General features: G+C 39.3%; 1 long non-coding RNA gene across 1 annotated transcript; it reads left to right on the plus strand.

Moving 5' to 3' along the window:
* The first annotated feature begins 21 nt into the window (after positions 1 to 21).
* Positions 22 to 1,414, plus strand: LOC122069954. The gene is made up of 2 exons (XR_006137610.1): positions 22 to 357; positions 439 to 1,414. It is a non-coding gene; the product is annotated as an uncharacterized LOC122069954 (long non-coding RNA).
* The last annotated feature ends 4,939 nt before the right edge of the window (positions 1,415 to 6,353 follow it).

Below are 6,353 nucleotides of genomic sequence, written 5' to 3' on the forward strand. Positions count from 1 at the left end.
CCCCCCCCCTCTACTGCCCCCCCCCCCTTCTACTACCCCAGCAGCCCCCAACCAGAGTTGTATTCCCCCTCGCTCATCATTCGTTCCATGTACCCACACCCCATGGACTGATTTAATCTCAGGATCCTCTTTTAAAGAAGAGGGTTACAAGCTTAAGTTCGTCCCTCCCGCTTCTTTGGAGGGAAAACTGTTGCTTTTCTTCCTTCTAGCACCTTGGAGGCAGGGTCTGCATGTTGGAGTGCTGCCGCGGTTGGATTCTTTCTGTGCAAACGTCCACCTTTCTCAGCTGTGAAGGCATCGCTATCGAGTCAATGGAAGCATTGCAAAGATGTGAAGTCCCATATGCTTGATAATGGGGTGGGTATTCATTTTTATTTTCATATCAGTAGAGGATTTGTACTTTACTATTGATTGAGGCCTGTGGTTTGTGTATTGTAGGCTTATTTTGCAGCCTCTCTCATCATGTTCTGTTGCATATGAATGTTCGAAGAACTTTGCCGCTGTGGTTGAGTTTTCTGAAGCTTAAACTACACCTTTGGACAGAAGAAGGCCTTAGTATTATTGGGAGCCTCATTAGTACCCCATTGTATTCGGACGTAAGAACGAAGATGAAGGATTGGCTATCTTATGCAAGTATTCTAATTGATGTGTCAGCTGATTTCAGTTTTAGTTAAAAAATATCCATCCTTCCAGAAGATGGTTTGGTCTTCGATCAAGAAGTCAGGTTTGATTGGATACCACCATGTTGTCTTCATTGCCATTGTTTTGGCCATATTGATCGTGAATGTATGAACCTGTCAAAAGTTTCATTGAGCAATCTGATTGATGTGAATCTGGGTTCGTGCCACTCTGAACAAGGATTTTCAGAAGATCTTGAAGCTGACAATGTTGATCCTGAAGGGACTATGATGTCATCTTTGTCTTCATCTGAGAAAATTATTGGCCGAGATAGAGCTTCACCACCGGGTGGGGTGGACGACGAACAGACTTTCCGGGAAGAATCCTTCATGACTGTACCTTGAATGGTGCCTTGATTTACGCCCATGCTGTTCTCTCTTCAATGCATGGTATTTCAAATTCAAACTTTTCCTCTTATAGCGCTTTTGCTCAATTAGCGAATTTGGATCCCTCTGTTTTAGGAGTTGTTGACTCCATTCCCTTATCGCATAATTGAAGGAATCCTTGCTTGCACCCATAATGACCAATCTATTAAATCCCATTCCCAATTTGACCAGTCAATTAAATCTCTTTCCTGACTTGACCAAACAAATATAGCCCATACCCAATATGTTGATTTGTCACCTCCCTCTTCCCATGATTCTGCTCTCCCCTTATCAATTCCTACCATTGAGCATCCTACCTCCCCTATCCAATCCTCTTCCATAAGGATGAAGGAAAAGAAAAAGAAGAAGAAATCAGTCTCTAGGGTTCCTGAATGTAACTTAAATCCTAAGATTGATAGTTCATTAGTTGCTTCTTTGGAGGAGCTTTCGGAGTCTGGCATTTTCGAATCCTGACAATGAGACGGATTCAGAGGAGGTGACATCTTTCCTTCATATTTTGGATTGGCATGCAGCTTCTTCAGTTGATCTTTCTCAAGTGGAAGAGATGGAGTTGAAGGATTCTGAGGAGAGGATCCAACATGTTGACAATATTGAGGAGGCACAAAATGATTCAAATGGCCGTTTCGTCTATAGTGGACGGACTCATTGTATAAGATTTTCCCCGTACTACCTTCACTCCGAGGAATGGAAAACTTAATTTGTGGTTTGACCTTATGGCCCTTGTATTTTATTTTCCTTTACCTTATCTAAAGTTGGTGTGGTGCCTCTTAGGTTCTTGCTAATTTGGCTTGTATTCTGCCTTTTGGCAGTCTTTTTTCTCCTTTAATACAATTTTTATTCACCCAAAAAAAAAAAAAAAAAAAAAAAAAAAAGAAAAAAAGAAGAGAAAAGAAAAGAAAAGAATGCCTGGACTTTAATAAATAAAAAAGAAAAGAAAAAAGAAAGTAGGCACCAAGAAATAGCAAATACTCAAAAATCAAAATAGGAACATAGAATAGATATAGTAACAAATGAGTACAGAAATAGCAAGTGAATCAGAATTATAATCTAGTAGAAAAATAGAAATTAAGGTAGAGGTAGTGCTGTAATGGCATGAAGGGATAAGCAATGAACTGCCAATACAACTTGTGATAAATGGGATAAGATGATGGCAATATCAACACTAGAATCTGATCTAAAAAGAAGTAAATGATAGAGGAAGGATATGCATTAGGCTTCCATCTTGAACTTGACTAGCATCTCACCAGTCCAACTTGGCAACCCACCAACGGCTTCACTGCTTCTCACAGCAAAGGAGTTCTGAATCTCTCACAAATCAGCAAGCATACACTTAACAAATTGTTCAAATCATTGGTCATGGGTATGATCCCCTGCTCTTTTTTAATAACTTAATGGAAATGAGCAAAATAGGAAACCCCTATGTATGGTAGGGAGAATCCCTTTCAGCTTTTAAGGCTGTCTTTGGTTGGATTTCAACTTCAGTTTTGGATTGAATTCTTAAAAGAAGTCAACAAACAGTTTTTGGTCAAGACTTCGAAGTTGTTTGGTTGCGATAAGAAATCCATCAGAAGACAATGTCTAAGCTTTCTTCACTCAAGTTGTTTCCAAGGGATTTTGCGGTTTCCAAATCGAAGAGACGATATCTAAGCGTTCTTCACTCGAGCCCATCTATATCTTCAGTGGATGGTATTTTGAATTATTCTTCACATCTTTGGGGATCAAATATTGGGGTTAGGTGCAGAAGCTCTGTAGACTATAGAGATCAGTAGACTGACAGCCGTTTTAGATCTTTCAGGCTATGTTTAAAAGGAGAAAAGAAGAAACTCGTGAGCCATTCTGCTGTTGATGTTTCGGTTCAGCCTCAGCCATGAGTTAAAGCCCTAAAACCCAAACCGAGAGAGGGTTCCACCTTGGCAACAATGCTTTTAGACAAAGAAGGGGGTGACCCAAATGGAACCGAGCCAACTTGGGATTTTGGTCTAATAAGGGTTGGTTATAAATTAATTTATTTGTTTGAGGTTAATCTTATATTTTTATCTCACTCTCTTTTGTTTGGGATTAGATTGCAGAGGACATACCAGAAAGTGTTTGAGCTCAAGTTAGTTTCAATTTTGCAATCAAGTTAGGAGTCTTTTTTGATTTTTCTTTATGTGTTGGGACAAAGATCTAAAGAATGATATAGTGAATGTTAAAAGAGTTAAGAGATGGGATTCTATCCATTGAGCTTGTGTTGGAGAAAGAGGTTGTCAATATAATTAGCGCTTACGCACCCCAAGTGGGATTTGATGAATGTAGTAAGTTACAATTTTGGGAACACATGGATGGATTAGTGAAACGTTTTGGTCAGGTGAAAAGATTATTATAGGAGGTGACCTGAATGGATATGTTGAGAGAGATCCTAGAGGCTACGAAGATGTGCATGGAGGATAGGAGGAGTTGGGGAGAGGAATGAGGAGAGGATATCAGTTTTAGACTTTACGGTAGCCTATGATCTACCCATTATGAACACATTCTTTGAAAAGAGAGAGGAGCACTTAGTTACCTACAAAAGTGGACTGCGTAGCAGCCAAATAGATTTCTTCCTGACTAGATGGTTTGACAAAATATTTTAAAAGGATTGTAAGGTTATATCTGGGGAGAGCCTAACTTCTCAAGATAGATTGGTGGTCTTGGATGTGTTTCAGTACGCCGAAACGTAAGATAGGGAAGCTTGTTTGCCTTAAGGTTAGGTAGTGGAGATTAAAAGGAGATTCTTTGGATTCATTTCTTGTTAAAGTGGTCAAACAAGGAAAGTGGGACTTTGAGAGAGACACCAAAGCAATGTGGTCCACGATGACGGCGGAATGTATTAAGAAGGTTGCTAAAGAAGTCTTCGAGGAATCAAAGGGCATTTGTCTGGCCCTTTGGGAGACTTGGCAATGGGATGAGGAGGTCCAAGTAGCCATTAAGACTAAGAAAAATAATTTTAAGACTTGGCAAAGGACTAAAGAGGTATAATGCTGCTAGAAACAAAGCTAGGAAGGTTGTGAGGAAAGCAAGGGCAAAGAAATATGATGACCTTATAATAATCTGAACACAAAGTAAGAGGAAAAACTATAAGATAGCTAAATTGAGAGAAAGGAAGAGTAGCGATTTCGATCATGTTAGATGTATCAAAAGTGATGATGGTAGAGTGCTAGTAAGGGATGAGGACATTATAAAGAGATGGAATGAATATTTTTACGATCTACAATATGAAGATAGTTCGAGTACGAATAGCTCGGAAGATTGCATTATTCACTAAGACACCACATGTCATAGATATTTACAAATGGTTGGAGTGGCTGAAGTTAAAGATGCCTTAAGAAAGGTGAAATTAGGTAAGATCCAGGCCTAGATGAAGTCCCAATTGAAGTGTGGAAGAGCTTAGGATATTTTGGGGTATCTTGGTTAACCAAGATTTTTAACAAGATTATGATTATGAGGAAAATACCATATGAATGGAGGAGAAGCACTATAGTTTCGATCTACAAAAAAAGGGGATATTCATAACTGTAACAACGATAAAGGCATAAAACTAATGAGTAATACCATGAATTTGTGGAAGAAGGTTATTGAAGCCCATCTGAGAAGAGAAACTATTATCTCAAAGAACTAATTTGGTTTTATGCTGGGTAGATCCATAATAGAAGCTATTTACCTACTCAGGAGGCTCATGGAAAAATTTAGAGTTGGCAAAAAGGATCTCCATATGGTCTTTTATTGACTTAGAAAAAGTCTATGACAGAATCCCTAGAGAGTTAAATCTAGAATGTACTAGAGAAGAGAAGGGTGTCGAGAAAATATGCGGATATAATTAAAGATATGTATGATGATGTGGTGACTAGTGTGAAAACTGTGGGAGGGCAAGGTAGTGAATTGTAATTCCCAATTACTATTGGGCTACATCAAGGATCAACTTTAAGCCCTTATTTGTTTGCACTTGTCATGGATGATTTAACTAGGAAAATTCAAGACAAGTTTCCATGGCTTATGCTATGTGCTGATTATTGTCTTGGTAGATGATACAAAAGCATGGAATAACACTAAGTTGGAACAATGGAGATCAACCTTGGAATCAAGAGGTTTTAAGATAAGTAGAATGAAGACGGAGTATTTGATGTGTAACGGTAGTCACACTAGGATGGATAACGATATGGTAAAAATTGAGAGGGAATACTGCAAAGTGACTATTTTAGATATTTGGGGTCTACCATAAATAAAGAGGGTGATATAGAGGGTGATGTTTCATTGGAAATTAAAGGGGATGGATGAAGTTGAGAGGTGTGTCCGGGGTGTTTTGTGACCAACGTATCCCTTTAAATCTTAAAGGAAAATTCTATAGGACGATCGTAAGATCGGATATAATGTACGAGGCAGAATGTTAGGTAGTTAAGAGGTCATATTAATAAGTTATGTGTAGCAGATATGCGGATGTTGAAATGAACTAGAAAGGATAAAGTAAGGAATGGTCATTTTAGAGCTGATTTGAGAGTTGTCCCGATCCGTGAGAAGCTCTGAGAAATTTGTTTGAGGTGGTATGACCATGTTTAACGGAGGCCTAGGGATGCACTAGTAAGGAGGAGTGATCTAATTCAGATTGAAGAATCTAAAAAGGCTAGGGCTAGGCCTGAAATGACTATAGGAGAAGTAGTGAGGGAAGACATGCATAGTTTAGGTCTTGTCCCAAGTACAACCTTGAATAGAGCCAATTGGAGAGCTAGGATCCATGTAGCAGATCCCATATAGCTGGGTTTCTACTTATTTGTTGTTATTGTGTTACTCTCCTTTCATTTTTATTTTTCCTATTTTGTCCTTGCTCAGATCCATGTAGCCGACCCCATGAAGTTGGGATAAGGTTGAGTTTGTTTTTAATGTGTTGGGATGTATTCATTTATTTACAGATTGGAATGGAATTCGGGTTTGCTTGCTTGCGTGGTGTCTTTGTGCTCCTTATCTCTATTCTCCTTCTATTCTTCCATATTAGGTACTGTAATGCCCCGGCTCCATTAACTTGCACAATATTGTCCTCTTTGGCCTATGAGCCTCAAGGCTTTAAAATGCGTTGTGCCATGTTAAGGAGGCTAGAGGTTATCAACTAGTCCAGTAGTTTCTCCCTAGGCAACGTGGGACTAAAGTTTGCACACCCTCACCGATCTTCTAAACCCTCTGGTACTTGTCATATTCTTGGTGGGGACACCTCACCGATCTTCCTGGAGGGTCTGGTACTTACCGTATTCTTGGGAGTCACAATCTTCCCCCCTTTCAGCA

Source organism: Macadamia integrifolia, unplaced genomic scaffold (genome assembly GCF_013358625.1).
Source record: "Macadamia integrifolia cultivar HAES 741 unplaced genomic scaffold, SCU_Mint_v3 scaffold779, whole genome shotgun sequence".
NCBI classification, from domain to species: Eukaryota; Viridiplantae; Streptophyta; class Magnoliopsida; order Proteales; family Proteaceae; genus Macadamia; species Macadamia integrifolia.